Source organism: Athalia rosae, chromosome 3 (assembly GCF_917208135.1).
Source record: "Athalia rosae chromosome 3, iyAthRosa1.1, whole genome shotgun sequence".
Lineage (NCBI taxonomy): Eukaryota > Metazoa > Arthropoda > Insecta > Hymenoptera > Athaliidae > Athalia > Athalia rosae.
In genome coordinates, this window is record NC_064028.1 from 17,749,160 (window position 1) to 17,776,669 (window position 27,510).

General features: G+C 42.8%; 1 protein-coding gene across 2 annotated transcripts in view; it reads right to left on the reverse strand.

Annotated features, from left to right (window-relative positions):
- The window catches only part of LOC105690569 (titin), a 35,374-nt gene extending 22,658 nt beyond the window's left edge, over positions 1-12,716 (reverse strand). For both annotated transcript variants that reach the window (XM_048653283.1, XM_012408459.3), the window contains exon 1: positions 12,242-12,716. The gene's annotated coding sequence lies outside the window, so the exon portion shown is untranslated. The remainder of the gene's footprint in view (positions 1-12,241) is intronic.
- Between the last annotated feature and the right edge of the window lie 14,794 nt (positions 12,717-27,510).

Genomic DNA, 27,510 nt, shown 5'->3' on the forward strand with positions numbered 1-27,510 from the left:
GGCGAATCAAAAGACCCGAGGCCCGAATCTCATGTGGGACAAGTTGATGAAACGGCAAAAGCTCGTTAAACTTCTCGACTTTTAGTGCGCGGGTAATAAAAGAGAAGAAAAAAAAAAGAAAAAAAGACGAATAAATAATACAGACACCAAATAGTTACGGCAGCGTTGAGGTAAGTTGCGAAAATTCGACAAGTTTACAACCGATGTAACGCCGTGCGTACGTTGTGCATATCGTACATCTGCACGTTTCGCGCCCAATTCACCAACCGTAACCGTGAACTTGGCGGTGTATTTTCAGCATCAAAGTATTTACCGAATCGGAAGACCGTAAACGAAAGGTAATTATTATTTATGAAATGGTTTTACGCCTCGGGTGACTAAGAGAGATTGTGTTTCTTTTTTTTTTTTTTTCAAAAGTTTTACATCACGTTGTATACCGACGGCGCATGCAAATCGGATATGCACTTGTCCGTACCCATTATCATACCTTGGCTCGGTGAGTTATGCCCGAGACTATACATATAACGTTACGTGGAGAATGTAACCCCTCGCGGGTTCCTCTGGGCTCGATACCGATACGGAGAAAAAAAAAAAAGGTAAGATGTTCCGATGTAATTAATGGCTTTTAATGGCCCTCTGATTACAGAGCCAGGAGTTTTAATTGCCGAAATCACACGTTATTATATATTATGCGGGTATGCGACGTATACACGTAACGGAATGATTCAAGGTGTGTTTGAAACAAAAATATTTCAAACGGTGAGAAATTTTTCGTAGATTTTGGAATAAGACTATGCTCCGTTCGTGTGATTTTTCTTCTCCTCTTCGAATCGTCCGGCGATTAATTGTCAAGCGCATTCGCAAAAATTAGATCAATTTTTGATCAGAGTTTTTTTTTTCGATTTCTGACGACGTGGTGAATCACCTGCAGCGTCCACCGTCTTACAGAACTCACTGTGGTTTACAACCGCGCCACGTTATGGAGGTTGAAAAAAAAAAGAGAGGCTGCTGCAGAGGAGACGCGCAAACTTTGCACAACGATACGAAGATAAGAGAACCGGAAACAGGTTGAAACTTCCGCACGTTTGTAAAATCTTATATAGGTGCGACGTTGCAGCCGTAAGAGTGGAGTTTCTTATTTTCGGTTTGAAGGGGAGGAAAAAATTCGTCAGAAGAAAGGTGGAACGCGGTAATTTTTCAACTTTTTTTTTTTTTTTTGTTTTTTTCACAATTCTCGATATGAAATGGAATCGGATAAGAATAATTGAAACGATATTATGCAACTTGTAATACGCTCGGTGCAGAAGCTACTTCGGCGGACATGTGTACGGAATGTAAAAGATGAACGAGAATAAAATCGAGTAGGAGGGCAAAAAGATGAAGAAGAAAAAGGCTGTTTATGCAGACACCGCTCTGCGGCGGACATATTACGGTGGCTACAAATACGAGGGATACCTTGTCCGTGCGACGTGCAGTAAAACCCGTATAATCTGTATATATAAACGCTATGCGGCCGAGTGACCGAGGCCTCTTTTTCAGTAGTGGAGACGGTACGACATTTGCGGCGACGGGATAACATCGCGGACGAAACGAAATATGGAATTCTTGTTCTTTTTTTTGTTATTTTTTTTGGCATGTGGTTCGATCGGTGGCGACGCAGATACGAGATTCTATCGATAATATCTGCAAGAAAAAAAGGGCCAGCTCGATCTCGTCAATCTTGCGGGAGCTGATGAAAATACAACGACCAACGAAATAAAAATTAAGATACACGACCGACGAAGAGTGCAATTTGCTCCGATCGCAAAATATCGCTCCGTCCATCGGCGGGGCTCTTCAAAAAGGGTCGTAATAATCGAGGTCCTCTGCCGATAGCAGAGGTCGAGATCGGACGGCATCGCGTGCCCTTGACTCTCTATGACCACGTGATATTTGACCGTGCAGAATTGCAGATGTGCCCGCGGTAATACATTATTTCATAGAGATAGTTCGCGGATCTCATGTACTTCCAAAGGTAGGCTACAGGTACATACACATACACGTATATCGTTATACGCTATAATACCGTTGTTATGATTTAATAAAGGATGAAGAAGACGCGGGTGCGCGGGGAGGGGAATTCGAGGAGCAGGAATTGAACTCGCGCGGCTCCTTAAGCTCTGATTACCCGACACGATGTAACGCGGAGTCCGAGGCGCGGGCGGAGTAACAACTTGAAAAACGTCGAAGGCCTCCACGTTCACACGCGGAGAGGGCGGCGTGCAACAGGTCGGCAACACGCACGGATTCTATTTATAGCCCACCTGAGCAGCTAGAGTTACGTTACGTGGGTCGGGGAATCCCCCGCTCTCTTCGCGCCGCCGACGCCGATTCAAAGCTCAGCTTAACTTATGGCTCCGCGGGGCCGCGCATCCCGACGTTCAAATCACCCAGTCATCATCATCGTCGATACTTACCGGTGCCCATTAGCGTCGTTAGAACGTGGCGAAATTGTTACGGCCAACCACGGGGTATGAGGTACCCCAAATAGACGGTTGCGTAAGAACACCCGTAATAAGTACGATGAGATTGTTCGTGATTTTTTTTTTCGTTTTTTTTCGTTTTTTTTTTTTATTCCTTTGTCGAGCTTTTTCGATACCTCCGGATATCGAACGACGCGTAGTTGCATTTAATCGATGTATAATGTAGTGTAGATCTTCTGCCTGACTAACTCGGAGATATTTTTCTCATTTCATAGCTGTCTCGCTTCTGTTTTTTTTTTCTCTCTCTCTCTCTCTCTCTCTCTATCTATCTATCTCTCGTTATTTGCGTTTTTATCAATTGACAGTCGCCAGGGTAAAAGAAACGCGTTTCAACGCGGTTTACTATAATAAAAAGCGAAAGAGGCTCCTGGGGATAGCTGATAGTCAGAAGAAAGGAATCGGTTCTTCTTCGGCCCGCGCGCCCATAGTTGTTAACCGTGCAGATCGAACCGATTCATTCTTTCACGGTGATCGACCGTGCGAGCCCGTGACTTCGATCACTCGCCGAAGGTGTGTACATCTTCCTATACATATACACGATACATACACACGCGTATGAATTACATGGAGGCGGAATTGTTGCTCGCCTGCCCGACGGATCTGGATGGCTTCTTTATCAAGTTTGTTAAGGTCGGAACCGGCGCGAGATCCCGCTATGACTTAACGTCTATCGATGACGGTCCTTGCAGCGTCAAGAAATACATACCTACCTATACATTATATACATCTAAAAGTGGATCGCGTGGCTCGATGGACCGCGTCGACCGGGACGAGGTCGCTGACCGTTCGTATATATATTATTATTATTATTATATACATATGTACGAAGAATTTCGGGAAGCCGGCGGAAGTACAACTTTTTTTCTAGCGGTAGTGCCGATGCGGAAACACCGATCTCCAAATACCGTCGAAAATGCATACAACGATCAACATCACGTGACGTTGGACCGACGCAGTGCGGAGATGAGTTAACGGAAAATGGTCAAAGTTTTCCTTTTCTTCTTCGCGGTGTAGAAGTAATAACAACGTCGTACGTATGCGCGTCGAAATATTTCTGGTGTTGTTTTTTTTTTTTTGTTATTTTTTTTTCTTCTATTTTCTTCATCGGGGTTTGTTTACCATCCTCGGGATCGCGCTAAGTGGCCTGTGCGGGAGTTGCGACGTGCGATGGGGCGGTTGTTGTACCTATGTGTGTGTATACGGGTGGTGCCCGGGGGTGGGAGGGGGGGGGGGGGAGGGGGACTCGTAGCAAGAGAAACCGCTCGCTAAAGTAAATCCAAATTTCGGAGATTTCTCGTACGAAGCCGGGCAAATATGCCGCCGAGGTTCGAGGGTGTTGTCAGGGCAAACAAGCAGGTTAACGAGACGGCTCTTCACCCTCCCACGCAACGTAGCGACCGAACCAACGAGCTTGTAAAGTAAGGGATCTCGTTTTTCTTCGCCCTTTTTTTCAGTTTTCTTTCTCTCCGATATATCCCTCTTCCTTTTCGTAAGCCCGCGTCACGGCGTTGCGGTGTTTAAATATTTGCGATTTGATTCGTCGTTAGTATACACCGAGTGCATTATACCTGTATATGTATTATACGTATACCTGCACCGATGCAACAGCGGTCGGCGAGTGAAATGGAAATTCATTCCTTCGTCCGCAGCGATGGTCAGAGAGCAAACCGTCCGTTCAACTTACGTACGTTATACACACACACAGACAGACAGACACACACACGTAATATCGTAGACGCGGAGGTAAGATCGGTAGCCGATATTAATCCTGCGGAATATGCAGTCGAAAGAAAACCGCGTTCTTCTGTACTTTTTTTGTTTTTTTTGTTTGGAGATGACGTGTCGCAGACGGGGCGCGTTCTCACTCGTCAGGAACGCGGGGCGGTGGTTTCCGTGGGTCCGCGGGGTTCGCAGAGAGCGTAGAGTTCCCTTGGTGGTTAAATTAGATACCTACGGGATGAGCAACGGCGGCAGGAGCATCGCGTATAGCTCGTCTTGTGAGTCACGGACCGTCGGTATATATGTTGTATATGTATATCCATTATCCTTCGCGTCCTCGGCGCGCGCGTTCCTCCGGGCGTTCCACGAATCTCGCACCGGAGATATGAAACAGGGTTTCCTGCTCGGAGGTTCGTCGAGCAAAAAACCCTTTTGTTCACCGGAGAATACATCTGAGAAAATGGCGACCCCTCCCATATTTACAACGTTTCGAAGAAGCGGGACTTTTAGGGTGGAATATCGCTGCGAACCGACTCGGTGTTATTTTTCGAGGAAGAATAATAACTCCGGACAGCAGTCGAGGGAGAAACGGCTGAATAGCGCCATATACGAAGCGTGTGCTCTTCGAGCGAGGGCAAGAGTTTAAACTAGAGATGGACTCCGTACGCGTCGGTTATACTCGCGGCGGTAAAATAAAAAGCTAATCACACCGTGTAAGATGAAGAGCCCGTTGGAGATATCTGGACCTTGTCGAGGTCGACGGAGGACTCCCAAGAAACGGCGAGCCGATCGCGCTCCTCTCGGTATTATAGTCACATCGTCTAACCGAGATCCCCCTGACGACGCGTTACTCGCCCAGTTTTTTTTTTTTTTCTTTTTCTTTTTCTTTTTCTTTTTTATTTTCGACGTTCTAGCGGTCGACGTTCGTGGTCAAGATTCTCCCGCTACACGGAGAACTGGTTATCCGGATCATCGCGAAGAGAATTAATATCGACTATTCGTTGTAATTTCTTTCCAACAATTTCACGTGAACGGATCGCGTGGGGTGAAAGACGAACACGAAGAATCATATTTTCAACCTACGCCCCCGTCAGGCTGTGCAATGAGACGAATTTTTTGATTTACATATATTCAACTGATGTATAACACGCGTTTGAAAAAAAAAAAACAAAAAACGAAAAATAAGAAGGAAAAAATGACGGCAGAAAGGAAGGTGTACGCGATGAGTCAACGGGAAACCCTAACCGTTGAAACTAGAAGGAAAAAAAAAACGAAGAAATTGGCGATCGTCTCGCGTGGTAGTCGAGAGAGGATGGAACATGCTTAGCAGTGTGGAGCGCCGCGTGAGTCAAGCGTGTCTCCTCGCGACGGTAATTCCTATCCAGTAGTAGTTACCTTTAATTTGTCTCTAACTTGCTCGTTTCCTATACACAATACGGGTATAACAGCGAGTCATAAAGATACGCGATCTTTTTTATAATATCGTTATACCTGGTCGCGCTTGTTTCTCGACGTTGAAAGTTCGCGAAAAGATAAGAATTATATATTATCGATATCCTTTTTTTTTTCTTCTTGTAATTAGAATTATCTTTTATTTTTATTACGTACAATAATTTATGCGGTCGTTATTTCCGTCTCTGTATATAACGCGAAACCTATACCCCCCCCCCCCCCCCCCCCACACACGTGGAGCTTTTGTCATCGGAAAGAGGAAAAAACAATAAAACGTGGGTAATAACGTAGGCGAGAGTCGTGTCGAGTTAAATCGAGTCTGACGCGGATATAGTCCAATAAACGAAGTTATTTCCATTCGTTTGTCTTCTTTCCTCGAATGCGTATCCGCGTTTCAATGATATCACCGATTACGCCACCTTCGCATAATGCCGACGAAATTATTCACAAAGATTATTTCGGTACCTCGCGAAACCCTCCGAACCGGAGATCACGCCGCGAGAAAAAAGGCGAATAACGAAATCTCCGAAAAGAAGAAAAGAAAAACTCAGCTCTCCAGACAAATGGTCCATCTTGGTACGTGGTTGCAGCGATAACGTGTATAAGAATGAGAGAAAATGCTGCACGGGAGATAATGCACCCGGTCGTCCTGCATAAGGGCCCTGACGCTACCGTCTCTTCGATGTCCGATACTATAAATAGCCGGACCCTGTCGTCTCTTATTTTTTTACACTTAATTTTTTTGTATTTTTTTTTTTCTCTCTACTCCTTTCTTTCTTTATATTTGTTCTTCTTCTATCCTCGTCGCTCCGTCCATTCCGATACGAGTCTCCCGGTCTTCTTATACCCCTCCCTCCCTGTCCCCGGAGAATCCTCGCGTCTGTTATTATAGATATATTGTACATATATATATATATACATACATACGCGTATATATAGTCTACCGGTAAGTACATACTAGACTACTGACTTCTCGAAGCTAGTACAGATCTTCGCTGGCCGACCGTAGCGGCTGGCTAGTCGCCGCTCGCTTCTCCTCCTTCTTCTTCTTCTTCTGTTTCTGCAGAAGGAGGATGAGAAGAAGTGCAGCACGGTACCGAACAAGAGACAAGGCTATGGGGTAATAACGTGCGGATGGTGAACCGGATGCAAGGGCCACACGAAGCTCCGTACCCTCCCCCTACACTGCAGGGGACGCGATACCATCTTTCAGCGGCGCTATACTCTCGTACGGTCGCAGTGTACTTCTATACAGTTTCCCTTTTACACTCCACCGTCCCTCTCCACTCTCCAACTCTCACGTGTCTCTCCTTCCTCTTTTCGTTTCTTTTATTTCATTTTACGTACTTCTTTCTCATTCTTTATTCCATCGAGTCGAGAAATAACGCTATTCCGAGAATACTTTTTTCTTTTTCTATTTCTTACAAATTACGACGTTCGATCCGAATCGAAAATCCATATTCCGATGGACGAGCCTGGATTTCATCCGTAGAGTCGAGGGAAAAAAAAGAAGAAAATCCAGGGGGAGAAAAGTATCGCTGAAAATAAGATGGAATAAAAAAGCGGTGCCGCCCGCACCGCGGATCTCGCGGAGGCCCTAGCCTACTCGCTTCGTTAAGCAATCTGCATTTAAGTACTAATTATCCAGGATGTAGTACCTCCTCGTGGTACACACCGTGAACGTATCTCGCGCCCCGCACAGTGGGGTATAGATAGGTAACTACTTATATACATATACCTACTGTATACGGTGTAAGTGATAGCGTTCGGTTATATCCGAACCTCGTCGTCGTCGTCCTCGTCGTCCTCGTCTCGTTCGTTCGTTCGTTCGTTTTCGTTGTACGGTCTTCGTCTCCCTCTAACCCCTTAGCGCGCGTGGAGGATCGAAGAGATCGGAAAATTTACCGTTAACCGGTTCGTAATGGAGATAAATCCTGAGATAAAACGATGTTTACATTTTTTTGCCACCGTGGCTACACGAGACCTAATTTAGTTACTCCCGACACCGAGATGACCGCTCCGGCCCACCTTGTACCACATCCCCGTACGACTCGTGAGAGAAAAGGACGAGAGGTATCGCACGCGGTGTACACGGTGGTCGCGATAAAATTAAAGAGAAAAAAAATAAACAAAAAAAAAAAACGATTCCTCTTTTATTCATTTTCTACGGACCACCGTGGACGACGTGACACAGTTTCGGAAATTGGTGAATTTTGATTTTCGTAATTCGCAAAAAAACGTGGACCAAAGAAAAAGAAAGAATCGGCGCTCGATACTCGACGCGGAGAAATTGATAGTCGTTCGTAAGCGACACCGTGTATCTTGTTAAGACGACAACCGATGCGCGAAATATCGGTTGAAATGAATTGAATGGAGAACGTGAAACTCGGGGGGATCGAGTTAACCCGGCGTGTTATCGTACCTTCGTATACGACGCGATAGCGGTAGATTTTTCGAGCGTTATACGATCGGGACAGATACCGAGAAGTTTGATGCGACAAGACCTTCGCGTATACGCGGAGGCGAAAATTACGTTGTTGTTCGACCGTAAGCGAATATGCGGTACGTATGTGTGTCAGAGACGACGGTGGAACAACCTGTTACTCAGCGAGTAAGGAGGCGATATTATTCCGTAAGTCGAGGTCGAAGCTACGCACGTCGAACGACGGTGAGGAAGGCAAGGGCCCCTGGCCAATGCCGTGCAACAAGAGCACCACCGGGCTCGACTGGAATGAAACTGGAAGCCGGCGAAGCAAAGTGGAACTCGATGTGGGCCAAACGCGAGTAAGGTTCACTAAACTAGGGAACTACTACGCTGCCCGCTGTCTGTCTCTCCGTCTGTCAGGTACATAAATTTTTCGGTACCTCGTACACACGTTCAACCTACACCCGACCGATGTAACTATATGGATGTGAGTGCAAAGTTGGCAGCTGCTGGCATTTTGCCATTATATTTCCCGGACGATTCGGTATCGGGAGATAATTGGGCATTCGGGTCGCGTGGGGCCCACAGTCCGTGCAGGCGTTGACAAATTGCGAGTAAGGTAAAATTCTCCACCGCACGCATATCGCCCGTCATGTATGTCGGATACTCTTTTTTTCTTTCTTTTTTCCAAGCTAAAGTTCAGTACGCCGTGCGCCGGATTTTACCGAATCTTTTTGTGCACCGCGTTCGAGCGGAGTGACGGACTCAAGCCTTATTTGGAGTGTTAAATCGGTAGCGCAGATTGTCGGATTTTAATGCTCATCGTACAGGGAAAGGTTCAATGGCAAGCTGCGGCAAAATGTAGCAATTGCGTAACCAGGCGTGGCTTCCTATTGAATTATTCAGGAAAAGCGGAGCGTCGAGCGTGGCGATCGTTCAAGCTATCTAATTTCTATGGTGTAACGCGGTTTTCAGATTTAAAACGGAAAGTTCACGCGATAGAATCGGATTTACGTTAATTACATTATATGTATATATGGTTGCTCATTTTTTGCTTCCTCGTAGGCAATGCCTCGAAAAAAAAACACGAATAAAAGTATTCCGATTTACAGCAAGGCGGCGTGCCCTTTCTTCGACTTTCAACAACGGGGACGACCCCGTTTTCGAAATTATTCGAACTATCGTGCAACAGTAGAGGCCATAAACTTAAATCCTTTATACGTGCGTCGCCTCGCAACTGATCTTATTATTCGAAATACGGTATAAATGAAATAGGTGTACGATAAGTGTATACCGAGAAAATTAGTAGCATCGATTGGTTACAAGGTCTTTCGGACGATCGACGAATTTTTCATTAATCGCGAAGGTCTCGAAAATATCCATCCACAACGATGATCGTTAATCTCCGCGGCGTAGGTAGGGAATAGCTTACCTCCGTCATCGATTCTATCTTAAATAATTCAGTTTACCAGTTTTCTAGAAATTTGCAAATTATACGGATACGTGTGTAGAATTCTCGTAAACACCTAAATTGAGTATATTCTGAGCGTGAACTTTAAAAAAAATTCCAAAAGTTTCAAACTTCTTATCGATGATCGTCCTACGGTAGAAAGAAGTTGAAGAGTAGTTTGATGAGATTGTGGTAAAAACGAGACGAGGAGCGTGAAAAATTCGCCCGCAGACACATGTAAGGATAAATTCTCAAAGCTCCTCTTTTTCCCCCCTCCCCACAATCGTTACTCCGAAACTTTACCAATTATTTTCATCAAATTCAACGTATAACAAATTATTTCGTAGCCATACGACCGCGCGAGGAGAATAGACGCGTGATACGAACGGTGAGTCGAGTTTATACAGTTCGAAAATTCGAACGGTTCCAAGTTTGAAAAAGTTCGGGCTGCCTTGCGTCCCGAGCAGACGGCGACGACGCGGAGGAGTAGAATTTATCGCGTATTGTTATGCACATTTTTCAGACTGGCGCAGTTGGGCCGTAGTAACGCGACAAAGGCCGAAATTCCATGAATTTACATTCTCTCCAGGAAAGTTCCACCGCATCTTTCCCGGGTCCCGGGTCACCCTATTTCCCTCCCAACCCCCTCGCCACGTATAACCGATCCTGGACGCCGGTTCGCCTCCATTATTTCTCCTTTTCTCCTCTCTTTCTCTATCGTTCCCGTTCTCGTTTTGCGTCTATGCGTGTCTATCAGACTTTCGGGGGCGTCTATTATGCGATCCGTTGAATTGTAGACTGTTCCCTGCACCGGGCCAACAATACAACCGACAATGGGTCCTACCATACACCGCATATGTATACTATACTATAGTATTTGGTACATTCACGACGACAGGACCAAAATGTGTGGGGCCTTTCCACAATAAGACCGTGTATATACGTAAAAAACTTGCAGCAGCAGTTTAACACCAACTATATACATCGGTTTTACTCTTTTCTTTTTTTTTCTCCTCTTCCATTCCCATTTTTTCCTCCAACATTTACAACTGTCTAGTTCATCGTACATCGCGTGCGCCTGGCTAAGAATTGAGGAGGGGCGTGTAATATTCTCCTAGTCCTACTCAGACATTGATTACTAATTGAGTTATAAAACCGATTTTACGATACACGTCGGAATTATAATTTGATAATGTACGAGTAACAGCGCAGTCTGCGCCCGCCCCTTCGCCGCTCGGCGGCGGCGGGGGCGACGGCGATAATTTTCGACGTATTTCCGAATGATTAATCGAGTTCGAGACTCGTTCGTCTGCGCGTATGCACAGTTGGGTAGAGGATCCATCGCGGAAGTTACTGTCGGACGTGCATACCTCGCAAGATATACCCTGCACCACCTGCTGTCCTCGCTCGGGAGTCGGTAATCGAGATCGCTTTGAATTCAAATTTCGCACGGTCGTCGATCATTCCCGAACGCTCTCCGTTCGAAAAATCGAACTCTCCCGACCACGTCGATTCTCGAACGCGATACAAACGTAACTGAATTGAGAAAATGTATTCTTTTTTCTTTTTTTTTTTTTCTCAACCGTTCACGTTACAACTTTCCGGTTATACGTAAAATACGTTTGATTCGAGATTTTTATCGATTTAGAAAAAAAATTTCACGATATTTGAAATATACGGATAAAAATTATGGGATTTGAATTTTTATTATATACCTGGATGAAATTTGTGACTGCGCTGACGCAAGAGAACTTGTCTTTTTAAAATAATTATCACATTATCAATGAACTGGAATTCTTCGCGAGTCGCACGAGCTTATATAAATCCTCGAGTCGATTTGGTTCTGTTCGAAAAAAGATTTCATTCATAAATTTCAGAAGAGCGAAAATATTATATAGATATATAACTTCTAAATCGAAACGAGAAAATCCACGACTCGAATTCACACTGATCTATAAGCGTTACGTGTGAAATTTGTGAAAAAAATCGATTAAAAGAAATTTCCTCACCAATTTCGTCACTTCGAAAATAAACGATGTTATCACGCGCCGTTGCGATATTTGCGCACGCTATATCTATATATAGGTAATTAAATGTGAATATTTTTTCCCCGCGCAATCGGCAGCGCAGGCGTGAATGTAATTCGTTATATCGAACAGAATCGTTTTAGATTTATTATGGGATATGCAGGTAGATATTGGGTGCAGGGTAATTGGTATGATATAGTCCTGTATATAATCCACGTTCGATTCGCATTGCGGTTGCAGGTAAAATGCATGTTACCACGGCTCCTTCGAAAATGAATTTTTCTTATCCACTTATATTCTTTTTTTTTTTTCGGTATCCATTAGTACGCATAGTGGGGTGGGTGGTAACCAGTGCACTGCACACAGTCGAACGATGATCATCACTTTTCCTTCGTCGATTGAATCATGTTAATCACTATATCACTTGATGATGGCACGTAAAACACAATTGTATTTCGCTCGTATATATTTTGTCAAACTGCACTCCATATGAATATCTGCGCGCGAATACGGGATCGTTATTTATATTTCATTTCTTTTTTTTCTTTTTTTTTTTTCGGGGGAGATTTTCGATTTTTCTCATCTTCTCGGTTTAACTCGCCAAGTAGATAAAACACGATTTTTTTTTTTGTAACTCTGCACTTACCTATACGGAATCCGTAGCTTCTTTGATGAGTAGTCGTTCGGGGCCGGATCGTACGTCGCGTAGATTTTTGTTAAACCAAAAAAATTTCAACACGTTTTGACGAAAAGTAGAGAAAAAAAAAATAAAGAAAACTAATACGAATTTATCCTTCGTACGGAATGATCGGGTTCCGTAAATTTGATGGTTTCGCGATTTACATAAATATCGGTAAATCTGCGATTGGAGAGTAAAATTTCCGATCAAACGCGTTTTTTCCCAAACGCGTGTGAAACGAAGGGGAAAAAAAAAAAAATAATGAAAAAAAATCGTTATCGAGGAAACGTACGATAAAATAACGTAATAACAGCCAGCGTTTATATCTCCTCTCGTATACTTTTATATATTATATATAAATATATTAATATTATATTATATATGTGATGTATATCCTAATCCAAAAAAGCACCCTTTAAAAAAGCGGTGTGCGTACTCGACGCGCCACCGCACCAAACAGAAGTGAACTCATGCGCAGCTTCGGGCCTACACTTTAAATACCTTAGCGCGCCCGACCCCTACTCCGTCGCGAAGCGCTGATTGGCGGGGGTCTCTGCGATGGCCCGCGGCTACAGAAGAGTCTCGGACCCGCGGATGTCGACGATGCCACCTCCGCCGCCGAGCCACCGAGAAGAAACACCCTCCTCCACTCTACCACCACAACCACCGGCTTCGACCCCGCGCGACGCCGACGCTCCAGACGTCGACGCGGGACGCTCGGAGCGTCGCATTTCTTCCCCGGACGTTCGTTCAGTCGCGTACGTTATTTCTTCTCGCGTCGCATCAAAGCCACTGTCCGATGGACCGCCGGACGCGCAGCATCGTAACGTCGCTACCGCAGCTGTGCGAACGGCGGACCCTTGTCGCTCTACCTGGCTGAATTTCATTTTCGTTTTATTATCGATTCCCGTTTTCGCGTTTTGGTTTTTCCCTTTGTTTTTTTCCTCACCCCCGTCGTTCGTTTCGCACGGTGCTCCGATTCACATCTGATTTTTGCGCTCCCCGTACCCGCTCAACAACGACCCGTACGGAGACAACGAGTCTATCGATTTTCTCGAGAGATTCAATTCAGCTCTCGGAAATATTCGCAAATTTTCGTAACCCCCGCACTGTTTCGTCGGACGGATCTCCTTTAGTTTTTCTTTCGCAAGAGTGTGTCGCGATTTTTTACATTTTTCACTCGGAATGCGCGGTCATCTATGATTTTGTAACGCATACCCTATACTTTTATCCCATCGACGTTATTATTATCGCACCTACGTAAAACCTGAAAAAGAAGTTGATCCATTTTTCGTCAGCATCGTTCGTTAGCGTCGTGCACGCCATGCGCAACGTATGTGAAAATTGTTTGGATAGCGAAGAATACGCTCGGATAATACGATAGTTGTCTGACATATCGAGTGTTTGCCGTCTGGTTGTCGGGTGCTCCTTTCGCTCCGACTTTAAAGATGAGCCTTCCGAGGTCTAGGCTGAGCCGTTGCTTCAAGCGAGAGAATGTTGAGGCCGCTTTAGCCGCTGGTTCAAGTTCACCTTACGCTCATATTATAGTATAGCACCGGCGATGCGCCGCCGCTGCAATCTCCTATACAGAAACTTAAATTCTGCATCGTGTAATATTTTTTTCACATTATTTCCGTACAGCTGTTATTGCTCACCGGTACATATATACAAATATATATGATATTTAAGACATCATTCGAATTTTTAAATTATTCTACGCTTCGATTAACCATCGATGATAATACGTCAGGTACAACACAACGATTTACGAGAACGATCTCACGTCTGCATCTGAACGGCAAAAAGTAGAATCAAAAATTTTTTTCTCTCGTTTTTTCGTTTTACTATGCATTCTTTATCGAATATACATGCAGATGCTGCGAGTTATGTATGTATATATCTACTCGAAAGATGACTTCCAGATTTTTTTTTCGTCGTTTTTTTACTTTTATATCGCCCATGTAGACGAATTTATCTATCAAAATGCATATGTTCGTACATAACGGATTACATGCTCCGTCGAAAGATAACATCACACGTTACGACGTAATATGCATATGTGATACTGGAATATAAATAAAAAGACGAAAAAAAAAAAAAAAAAAACAACGAAAAACAAAAACCCGAAATAAAATCAAAAATCACACGATAAATATATATATATATATATTCGAAGGATACGTAGGTAAGGGAGACATTATAATACGTCCGTATACGTACGCATCGGCTGTGAAACACCGCGAGTGTGGGAGAGTTCAACGCTCGAGTAGGCGATTTCATTCAGCTGCGAGCCACTCGCCTGTTCGCTCGGCTCGCTCGCTCGTCCGCCCGCCCGCCCGACCGTTCGCTTTGCTTGCTGCAATACCCATAGCTACGTGCGCTGTAAATCTGTCACGTACTGATTGGACCTGCGTTTCGGATGTAATTTCCCCAACGACGGAATTGAACAAAAAAAAATCACAAATTTTATAGAAAAATGGTACACCGTACAAGAGAACTATGAAGAAGAAAAAAATTCAATATTCTTTTACGCATACGCAATTTTTTGAAAATGAAACAGCGGTTTATATTTTCACTGTATGTATGTATTGTGTGCGGATTTTTTATGTATATGATACAGAACCACGTGCGTTATTCGATAACGCGTCCAGCACCGCGACAGAAAGAAGAGAAGTGGGTAACGGAAGATAAAAAAAGAACTCGATGAAGATGAAACAAATAGATAGAAAGTATGAGAGAAAAAGAATAAATAAATTTAAGGTGAAAATAAAAAAGAAACTCCATACACTATATATATATATATTGCGTACATATATAGGTGTATAACATTCGCCTCCAAGAATCCGTATAACGGGTTTCTTTTGACACTCGATTTTGAAATACCCATCACCTTACGGAATTATTTCTAACAAGTCGACTCGACGGTGACCGCGTATATAACAAAACTTCACCACATCGTTCGTGTAGCAACTGTATTATACGCAGCCGATAGATTTATGCGTACAGCTATCGGAAGAATGTTACGAATTATTATATATCCGAGGCATTATACTCGTGATAAACGAAAAGATATTTATTTATTCAACGGACGGGTACATAAAAATGTCGTCACAATTTCGTAAAGTAAATTTCAACGTATGTTATTACACAGGTACCTGATTCTGGAAAAAAAGAAAGAAAGAAAGAAAGAATGAAAGAAAGAAGAAAAAAAAACTAGTGTGGTACACATAGATGTATAATGATAGAATCATTAGCTAAATTATTAGTTATATGCAGGTTATATAGGTATATACGCATACGTAGATGCGATTGAATTATATGCATCTATTACATAAGATATGTTAATTTACAGTCGTTATTATACAGACCTCTAATTATTCTGAAATACTTATATATTACCGCGTGCAGCATCTTAACGACACCCGCCGTTATTTAAATACGTACATATTTATATATGTATACACGGTCTACACATAGGTATATAAGTATAATACGACTTGACCTGAAGTAAACTTGAACGAAACGAAGTGGAGCGCAACTTTCAAGTTGAACCCATTACCAGATCGTATTATGCAATGGTAACGCAGACAGACTTTCGCGGCGGAGCACGTCAGAGTCCGGATTGCGATGATGATAGCCACGCATTATCATCGTAACGTTGTATTACACGCAATACACGCATGGTATACGTATTTATATTCATCCCACCGACGGCCGCACATCTTACACCCGTATCCGCGTGAACTTGTAATTGTTCCGAATCGCGCCTGTCGTATTGTCGTCGTAATCTGAAACACTTGTAAGAATTTATCAACGTCCGCCAGCAAAGTACACGACGGTCAATCGGTAGGATCGAATTTTCCAAAATTGTTATTCATCGTCGCACGTGTCGAGGACTGTACAGTGTCTGAAAAGTCGTAACCCACGAACGACGATTTGAGAGCAAGTAAATGGGAATAAAAGTTGGAAAGGTGGGTTACGCCCTTCTGGTTCATATACCGTCGCACTGGATTTATGAACAGCTATATATACGTATGTCGAGTATATAACTGTTCGCTTTTGTTACATAATTTACATTCGGGCTATACGTACGCGGTGTTTATTATATCTCGTTTGTCTATAACAGTTTGTCTACTTCAGTCGAGCATTCATTATTATAATGTCTTTTTAGGAGCTCGGATGGCCGATGCTGCCGACTGCTCGACGATCTTCTTCGGTCAACAATCAACACGCCACTTTGGCCCACTACTTACTACGATCATACCTCTGTATACGTATACTCGATACACTCCATCCGCCGGTAGACCACGTTAGAGGGGACTATTACTCGGAATATTAATTTTAATATTCCATTAAATTATACAATTTTATAACTGTCCTGGCAACGGTATATTTTCCCACTAAAAATTCGTCTCCCCGTAACCACCGCATCCGTAGAAGCGCAACCTCGGTAGAACTGACAAGAGATCGAAAAACTGTCGAGACGAGAGTAAAAGATTTAATCGTGACGCAATTTTTCAAAAATAAGTTGAGAGCAAACCGTACCGCGTTCTTACGAACCGCGAGTGTTCAATTTTTTCTCCTTTCAAACGAAACGTTGAAATGGCACGTGGTGCCCGTGAACGATGGTTATGAATGGGAGTTAGCTTTTATACCTGTGAGCGCGAATGTTCAATACCCGGGTATACATATACGTATATACGTATGTACGTACAGTACCTATAATGATACGGTAGTTGAAAAGCGTGAATAATTTCCTGCAGCCGCGACCTTAAAGTTGACATAATATCGACTCGTGTGTAATATCGCGTTGCTCTTGAATTACGATTATATGTATACATATATATACGACGTCTATTGAGCATGTACCGTACGACGTACGCTCTGAATAGAACACAGTGAATACATGGAAGCGACAATTACGAAACCGACACGACGAACGAGAGAAATATGTAGAGAGAAAGATAATCGTGCTGGATGCAAAAAGGAGATATATATATCTACATACGTTGGTATAGGTACGATACGAGTAGGTAGCTATATCCGCTATATAACTCGCGGTAAAGGCTGCAAGAGCGCGGCTGCTTTTACCATTACGTAAGATACAGTCCCAGTGAACTTGGCCTGAATGCTTACTCGAGAGAAAGAATTCATCGTGGTCTCAAAGAAAGGTGAAAGCCACCCGTCACCGTGCCGGTAGTATAACCAAGGTGAGGTAGGCAGGCTGCTGCTGCTGCTGCTGCTGCTGTTGCTGCACCACAAACAGCTGGATATTATGTAAGTTGTAAATAAGTCGAGGCGAGGATGTGCATCGAGGGATCCGAGAAATCGAAAGTTGAAAGATACGCGCCAACTTCTCTCTTTTTCTTCCGATGAAATTACTCTCACTTTTCATCGACCCCTTTCTCTCTTTCTCTCACTTTGTTTTTTTTTTTTTTCTTCACTCCATCATTTCTCCTCTCCACGGTCCATCTTAAATCCCTCATGTTTCGATCAGCCCGTACGGCGACGAGATTATTTATAAAAAATCGTCGTTATTTATAACGCGATAAAAGGGGGCGGGGGGGGGGGGGGGGGGGTGGTGATTGGAATTGTAATATATGTACGCTGTACCATTATTACGGCGATTCATTTGATGAATTTTTGCCGCTGTTCTTTTTTTCCACCCTTTTTTTTTTTTTGTTTGCTTTTCTTTCTTTGCATATTTTCTTTGCTCCGCAGTGTATAGGAGTAAATAAGGATGAGAATATAGTGTACAAGAGCTAATAACTACGGTACACCCGAGTTGCTCCGACGAGTTACTGCAGACGATATTTAATGGACGTATATACGCACACACATATACATATACATATATATGTATATACCCAGATTCAATTACCTGCAGAAATTGAGAATTCAAAGAACTTGAGATTCTTACAAATTAATGTAATTCCAGCGAAAAAAATTTACGAGATGCGATCACGCTGCGGGATTTATACTCGTGCGCATATACATACGTATGTATACCTGTAGCGAAATCTCCGAGAAACTGCACCGTATCGATCAATTACAAATTTCTCATACCTCCGTACCGCCCGAGCATCTTGAGCGTTATTATTTTCGCAAAACTGAAAGAACAAAAAGCGCAACGAAAAAATTCACTTACAACAAAATAGATCGGTCTACCGGGGATTTTTTTCGTTGACCAAAAAAAATTACGCGATCATTATATTCGATATCGTATTAAATTTGCGCGGAATAGTAAGTTTGTCTTTTTTTTTTATTTTTGCTCTCGTTCAATTCATAATTCATACACTCAACGTTTATATACCATGTGTATTATACATACGGTCGCAATCAGTTCGGTTCAAGGTCTCTCTTATTATATGGGGATACATAAGTATGTTCGTTCAGAAGCCAATTGTGGTTATGCAAAAGTATACGTATATCTATCTCAACTGCATTCTTGCGGCGTGTGTCGCCCGATGTATATTTTATGCGTGCGTATTATATGTACACCTGTATACCTATATCGCGTGTAACGTACTCGCCGATATACGGGGTGTACACGACGCACAAGTTTTTTTCGGCGGTTAGTAGCGCTCGGAATTTGTCCGAAACTCGAATTTTCTCGGATAAATAACACGTGCCGACGAATCGGATTCTCTCAAAGCGAAGAAATACGGCGTCTCGCAGAAGAGACAACGAGATTCGCAAGCTTCTCCGTTTCAATATATCTCTCTTGCTAAGCTCGGAAATTGGCTTTTACGCAGACTGCGTGCGAATATAGCTGTATATTTCCGAATATCACTCTCTTCTCGGCTGTCGAGGATCATCAGAGAAGTTTCCAGACGCAGCCGCTACGACGATAAATTAAGTTTTCTCGCTACCTTCTCTCGCAAATTGAGTTGTTAATCAGATCGGATTGTCGCTTATATATATAAAGGGTGGTCAGGATGTAACGATATACTTACTTATTATTCGAACCATACAGTGGCGCTCTTTTTGCCATAGCCGGTGATCGTTCGATGAATACGGGTGTTCGGAAAATCTCTCTTCAAGAGTTCAGATTCAGATCATCGATCACCGTAACACAAGCGACGAAAGGTGTAGCGACATCAGAAGACGACCTCCTATAATATGCAGCGTGACCCTCGATCTTTCTAGAACATAATCTCGTCGTTATAGCTTTGTTTGAAAACCGTCACTCGATATATCTGTTCGAGTGGTTGACGATCAACGAGGTCTTCGAACGCGACAATTCTGATGGCTCAATTGTCGAATTGTTTTATTATAATGTTCGCGATCGAAGGAAAGGAGCTTTTGAATTCAAGCGACCGGAAGTTGATGAGGACAACGAGGCTTTGATCGGTGCACCGATCGTCAATGGATCGCGAGAACGATCTCGTGACTTTTCGCCGCGCGATATTATAGTCGCGTTAAATTGATGTGGGTAGGTACACAATAGCTAATTAGTAAGGTTGTCGTTGCTCGGGCGAGGCGTAAGTTGAAATGTAATTCCGTCTGGTGTTTGCCTGTTTATTCGCCAAATAATGGCGTAGGTACCTATAGGTATACATATACAACGCTTGCATTCCGTTGAGATAGTTTCTCGCAGGGGGCGAGCGAGAGTTGGAAATCAATAGCGTTGCTAGGCTAGATGCCCATGCCTTCGCACGGGAGCAGCGGCAGCTTTATGTACGGGGATGGTGTCAAACTGCAAAGGCAAAGGGGGCGTACATTAGACGGTAAATGTTATCCCGAAGATGGCTGGAGAAAAACTTGTTTACTCGGCGCGAGTCGTCGCTCTGTTTTCCGCTTTGATAAACGGAGTGAAATTAATTCTACGTCCCGCGGTCATATTATTATCCGAAAGCCCGCCGGGTCTTCCTTTTCATTTTTTGAATCAAACGTAGTTTTCAGTTTCTCGAATTAATTATTCGTTCGCGTTCATGGTGTGGGGAACTTTCGACGCGCGGTTTTTCATTCCCTTAAAACTCCCTATTTTTTTTTTTATGTAGTAACTTCCGAATACACCCGATGATGAAAGTATACAGTGTAGGGTTTCTTTCTTTCTCGAACTTCCACCATTTTTTTCATGGGGATTTTCTGCGTCTTTCTCTCTCTTTTTTTTTGCTTCTCTCTTAAGGGTGCCATGGTTACAGAAGTGCGTCTCGCCGACTTTCGTATATACACCGTATATGTATATATACCGTGATAAAAGAAAATCGATGTTACTCCGATGCAATTCGCGCAACCTTTGAAAACTCCTCGGATGCTCGTACACCTTTTCTCCTTAGGTTCGAACAGATCGCTCGACTCCTTTCAACCGAATACGCATACAACCCACCTACCGATAAATATTCACGTCAGTCTGTCCCGGTGTTCATATCTGGATTATTATTAATTGGAGTCCCGAAAAATTGGAATTATCATCTCCGGGGTAAAACGCAGGCAATTTAACGTAATCCGATTCCATTATTCGGAACCATCTATATACATATACGTATAATCTTCCGATATCCAGATATTAAAGCTGGTATATATATTTATCATCCCTTGTATGCATGCGCAGGTCAGGATTTTCCCCGCGCCCCTAATAGATATTCTACCCTAAAACGCCCTCGTACAACATTTCAATGCTTTTTCATCCCCCAACACACTTTTATACACTCTATTCTGATTTTTACTCCATAAATTATCGTCGTTCCGAAATCATTTACGGGGACGGAGATTATTTTGTCGGTGCTTTTTTCCCGTTGGAGAAACAAAGATTTTTTTCTTTTTCCACCGTATCCGAGCCGTCCCTTTTGAGATTTCGGCACGGAAAATTCGATATTTGCGAAAATTGGATCACGGGGCGAGCGTGTGAGGCGCGGTACGTCGACGACGGCGAGGGTTTGCGAATTAGGGACAAAAGAATTCGTGCGAGCGGAGCGAAATCTCCGGGGCTGCTGCAGATATCCTAAATTTTGACCCGTGACCTCGTCCACCCACCCTACCGGTTCACCCTGAAACTGTCTATGTAGTTGATTGATTTCCGTTAATCCGTATTGGAAGCCTCGCACAATGATAACGCGTGCGGTGCAGGCTCTGGGCTAGCTTCTATAATAGAGAAAAATCCGAGGGTGCGGCGGTGTTGTACGGACGCGTACAGATAAATGTGAGGGACGGCGGTGCACATGTGTCCGGTGACGTCATGTAACACACTCTCTCTCTCTCACGCAAAGCGGACGGCACATCCCCAAAATTCATTGTACACGTATATCGTACCTACCGTGTGGCACACACATCGACGCGGGATGAGCGAGCAATTCATTTGACGCGTTGTTGCAAATATTTGCAACGCACGTGCGAGAACTGTCGAGAAAATTAAATCGGGCATATTGAGTTTGAGAAAAAATGAGAAGCGAGCGAGCTTTTTTTTTCGCAATTTAGATTCGAATTTTATACGTCTATAGTACGCTGTTGTCACATCTGAACGTCGATAAAGCTGCGAAGAATCTCGGAATCATTCGAATGGGAGAGTTTGAAATTTTTACTCCACGGAGTCGGTGAAGTCCAGATCGAGTGAGTATTGTTTTTGTAAATATCTACGAAAGTGAGATATCATACTTCAACATCGCAGCGCGGATATCGAGGATTCAATTTTTAGCACCGGATATTGGCCCGAGTTACACCGTAAAACATTTTTCCCCGTAGCATACCCAATTTCCTGAATACACGGATGCGTCTTTCAGGTTGTAGATACCTATTCGAGCGAGAATCTTGCGTTTGACGTTGGCAATTTAACTTATCTGCGGGGTGAAACGAAATTCGATGCATATTTTATAAATACCAGCTCTCAATAATCTTACGGCAGCTTTTTTACACAAAAAATATCCCGGAATACGTATAATTTGGTCCTTGCGGTTTTAAATGTCCTTCCACTTAATGCGACATCGATTAAAAAAAAAAAAATCGCCGCTTTCCGAGTCTCCAGGTTCTATCGGATCCTCGAGAAATTGATTTGTCTTTGTGAGCGACGGGGCGAATTCGGTGCGTCTGCCGTCAGGATGTGAGGATGGCGGGCGCTTCTGGTAGCGAGGGGAAGAAAACTGAGAAGAAGTAAGAGGAAGAGGTGGAGAAGAAGAAGAAGATAGAGATAAAAATGGAGTGTATAGAACAGATTGTTATAAAGCTCTTTGACATCGAGTGGCGCGTCAAGGGTCTCGGGCCATCGAATTCGTCCTGCGGGGCACTCGCCGTTCATATTTGATGGAATTTTTACCCTCCACTTCTGCGCAATTTCACCCTCTTCTATTTTACAAATAATATACAACCGTTATTCCGGGATAAAAAATATTTCAAGTTCAGGCAAGGATTATGATGTACCGCGTTTTTGCTCTCATTCAACGAGAACCACAAACTCTCCCTCGTCTCGCATCCGATATTTTAATTAAACAACCCCCGCCGGTTGAATATTATCGGCTACTCGCATCGGGCATTTCCTCAGGATAAAAGAAAATAATAGCCGCAAAAAAATTAAAAGTGAAAATAAAAATATATATTCATTAACAATGGAAGAATGCAAAGAAAAGTTTACATACGCTATCCCAACCTCATCTGTAGCTTATAACATAAGACAAACGTTATTTACCTCCGCGGTGCTGCAAACTGCACCGGCTTTGGCATCAGGAAGCGATCGTTGATACGCCGCGTTTACAATGTCTCGCGATATCTCTGCACTTTATACTCTATACGTACTATATATATACATGTATATATGTATATATATGTATATTTTGTGTATATGCATACAGCGAGTCGGAAGGTTCCGTAGGAGCGCGTTCACCTTGATTAATAATTAACGCCTTCCTGATTACGCGGAGTTAGTCCTTATCGCGGCAAGTATCGCGGTTCTGCTGCACTGTACCGAAGTATGCGGTGATAGTACTAATTAGAAAAGTTATAATCCTCCGGCGGGGCAGCTTTTCAAATTCTCTGCGCAGATATTTTTCTCCGGTAAAATATGTGAAACGACTATCGTCAACTTATACTTTGACTTTTATTCGCGTAGACACGTAATTAGAACTGCGTTTGTGACGCGACTTACTTTGCCGATACTGACGCCGTCAGTTTTAAGTTTTTCAAGTTTTTAAATAACATATCGAACTTCCTACTCGTCTTGACGCTGCGAAGATGAAGGACCTGTACCAAAAAGTCCAGACAATCTAGGTCTGAGAATTTCTTTTCCGTCACGTGGTACGAAAATTTCAAAGATGAAGAAATTCAATCCGAAACTTGATCCGTGAAGACTGTACCAAATCTCATTTTGAATTTTTATTTTTCTCTTTTTTCAGTCTATTTTGAAGGAGTTCACCGAAAGTGCGACAATTAGTGTTTGGCTGGTCGAGCCGCGTTACTTTTCTTTCGTTTTTCTCTTCGGATTTTATTTTTACAAAGAGCGGCAGCAAAAGCGGTTACTTCTTTCGGGTGACGAAACGCGAACGGTTAATCCTTGAGGTAACGATGCGCGCTTGTTCACTTCACAGCGTCATATACTCACGAGTAAAATAAGTAACAAAGAGTTGATATCACGGTACAGTATCAACGGAAAGTAAACTTCTCAGAAACATCCGAATTACATAGCGGCAGCCTCGCTGAGAATCTCCCGAATATTTTCAAGGGATCTGAAACACGAATTCCGAACCACACACGCTACAGTCTTTTCTCCACACACCCCCGTAACATTCTTCTTGGCTCTCATGCGAAAATCAATACTCGTCGTGCATTTCATCCCCTACGTTGGGATAGGTCTTCAGCTGTGAATAATAAACTCCCGAGTCACCTACCTAACTGTGTACATACACTGCGCTCTCGTGACTTTTCATTCGTTCGTTTCTTTCAAAATTACGGCCAACTCGATAGGATTATTTCGCAATCGTCTCTACGATCGAACGAATATTCGAGTGATCCTTGGGGATTACCTGAGATACGCGGGTATTGAAAATAAAGATACAGTAAATTGGATCGAAAATTGAGTCGGTATTGGTGTTGGTGCGCTGTGTGTAGCCATTCAACTACCGGTGGAGATTTAATTAGAGTTTTTTTTTTTTTTTTTTTCTTATTTCTGTTTAGTTTTGTTCTTTTTTCTGCATCCGCCACAGAATGAGGTAGTTAGATAGACTGGTAATATTTTCACGCCTTGGTACCCGCGTCCTTCGCTATCCTTACCACCATAAAATCCGAGTGGAACTCTCCATCCGTTCGTTCGTCGTCTGAATCTACTTCGTCTTCGTCGGGTTTTAGTCGTTCCCCGGCTCGTCGCGAGGCTAGGATTTCTCCTACGATCATGCATACCTACTTCACGACGAAAGTGAATTTCTCTGAAGCAGCTAATACCCGTAACGAAATCTGCATTCCAAACGGCCGGATTAAACTCGTCTCTCTAATCACGGGGAGTTGTTCCATCCGAACAGATTTTACAATCCCGATTGAAAAAAAACTTTGATTCGGGAGAGGCACCAGAGGCGAATAAAAAATTGAATCGAATAAGTTTCCTTTTACTTTTCCGATCTGAAGTTCTTCTTAGGCAAAAATTCATTATACCTTCTTTCCCCGCTAGACTGATATTAATAAAGTTGAATACATTATAGATTTTTCTCTTTTTTTTTTTTCATCTCGTACCTAACTTATTTCCCTAAAAACTTTCCGGGTGAGATACTAGACAGATTTTAGTCAAGTTTCGTTCCACGCAATTTGATTTTGAAAGGCAACGGGATAATTTTTCGGGCCACGTTACACCCCGTGGAAGTTGAATTTATGTACAGAGTATAGATACATATTTCCATGTAGTACGGACACACGTGTTCTCCAGACCTCTAGTTTACCGAGAAATAAATAGATTTAGACGTACCTACTCGCATGTATACACACATACAGTACGACCCTATCATCAATTAGTATCGGGGAAAAGAATTAACTCCTAATACTCGATTCTCCAGTCGTTTCCCAACTCACGTTTTAAACTCGCCTCCATTCTAATTAATCCCATCGATCGAGGATCAGTCCCTTTGTTTAACGATCGTAGGAACGGAGAGAAAGACGTGCAATTATGCCGGTTTAAACTGATTGCCGATTCTCGACGTGTGCCTTGCTGACGTTGTATACATTACAGGTACTACACACAGCTATTAAACGGAGGGTTATATATTCGCCGTTGCTTCTCCCGTCGCTGTTTTGAGACGGCATTATAAAGCGAGAGTTTCAAACTCGTAACTTCTGCAGTGGGTTGTGTTATCCGGTCCAAGAAACACGCACAAGTTTCGTCGTGCATAATGCCTCGATTCATCACTTCCCGCAGATGTTGAGAGCTCTTTTTTTATTTTTTTCCTTTTTTTCCTTTTTTTTGTTTCCTTATATTTTCCTCTCCCCTTTTTTTCGATTATTTATTAGTTCGCCCAACTCTCGACGGTCGCAAGAGGAACGTATTAAGGGATTTGAAAAAGAAAACGAATAAAAAATAAAAAAGGGGTGGTCTTTGATGAAAAACACTTGGCCGCCCCCTGAAAGCGCACATTACGAGCTGATTTGAAATAAAGAGAAGAGAATAAAAAAAAAAAAAAAACTCACCATTCGAAAAATCACGGCAGAGACGCGAACATCCCCCGCAGACTTTTTTACCTCAATTTCCTTCCCATCGAGATCTCTTTCTCGTCTGGCATAACGAACTCGTGAGTCAGATGGAAAGAGTAAAAAGGAACGAGGAGAGAAAAAAATTATTGTACAAATTATAATTCTCGTAGGTAAAGATTTACAGCTGGTAATTGCTGCAACGAAGCTCGTTTCGAGCATAATTCATGCACTAAAGTTTATAATATAATCAGTGAGGCTCATCTCCTCTGTTTAAAGTGAATCCGGTAGTTTCATCCCCGACGAAATTTTACCACCGTAGAAGCGAGAATTACTTTTGCCCCGAGGAAATGTCCATCTTCAGCGAGTTTGTTTAGCGGAACGAAAAAAAGAAATGAAACAGATGAGGGAAAAAAAATGGATCGAGGAAACGAAAAAGAGCGTCGGATTTATTTGTTTCCCAAGCAAATTATAATGGGCGTATGCAAATTATTGTATTTTTCCCTTTTTTTTTTATGCGGTATAATAAATATAAGCTCCTCGATGTGTAGCTGTGGCAATGTGCATAATTTTTTCATTCGTTCAACTCTTTGGTTTGTCTTTTACTTATTATTCTTATTATTTTTTTATTAACACGTCTCTTTTGACGGATCCCCGAAATGGATTTCTATTCCGCCTCTGATCAGAAACGGGAAACTGTGCCAGTTGTGTAGGCAGCACGGGGGCAAGACAAGACAATAGACCAACTGCAGAGGACAACGAATTGCTAAACTTTCGGACTTACGTGAGTCACACTCCTATAAATGGCAAAAGCTTCGCTTTGATAATCCTATACCGGTATAAATTTAGGTACGAATCTTGTCATTGTCAAACGGAAATTGCCAATCACTCTACCCGTCCCCCTCTTTCTTCCTACTTAAATATGCTAAGCGTAGTAGCAACTTTGAATATTATGCAGCATCCTATTGTCTCTCGAACAGCTAAAAGTCAGAGAGCTCGTTGAAAACTCGACAGGATTTACTTTCGATTTTATTTATTTATCGATACTGCTTGTAACCAAACATATTGTATTTATACTTTCAATATACGTACTCCTTTTCTTTCTTCTCGTCTTTTTCGAATACTGAATTACTTCTACGTCCACAAAAAAGTTGAGAACAAACAATATGACAATATACAGGCTAGATTACGTACTGTGGAGAGTTTGAAATTTAATCCTCCTAAGTCATTAACGAATACTTATTAACATTGACATCACGAGAAACGGTCATCGGAATGGTGGTAAGAATTTGAAGAATGTCTCTAAGCGAGTTCCGTCATCTTTCAATGGATCTCATTGTGCGGAAGGTTCGTCTCATTTACTGTTGAACGTGAGACACATCTTCGTGCGGTTGTCGTCTGGGGATGAGTCAGTAGATCCATTTATACTTCATAAGCAGATTACGATTATCCGTCGATAATAGTGGAGAAAATTCGAGGATTAGGAATTTAAAGGTTGAAGAAATTATCGTCGCACGATCCACGAGAAAAATTAAGCTCTGTGCATAACTTTATCTTCGCGATCGACCGTTTCTGAGCATCACATATGTTCACTCATCCTAAAAATGATCGCTGACGAAATTTCTTACTCATATTTGTTT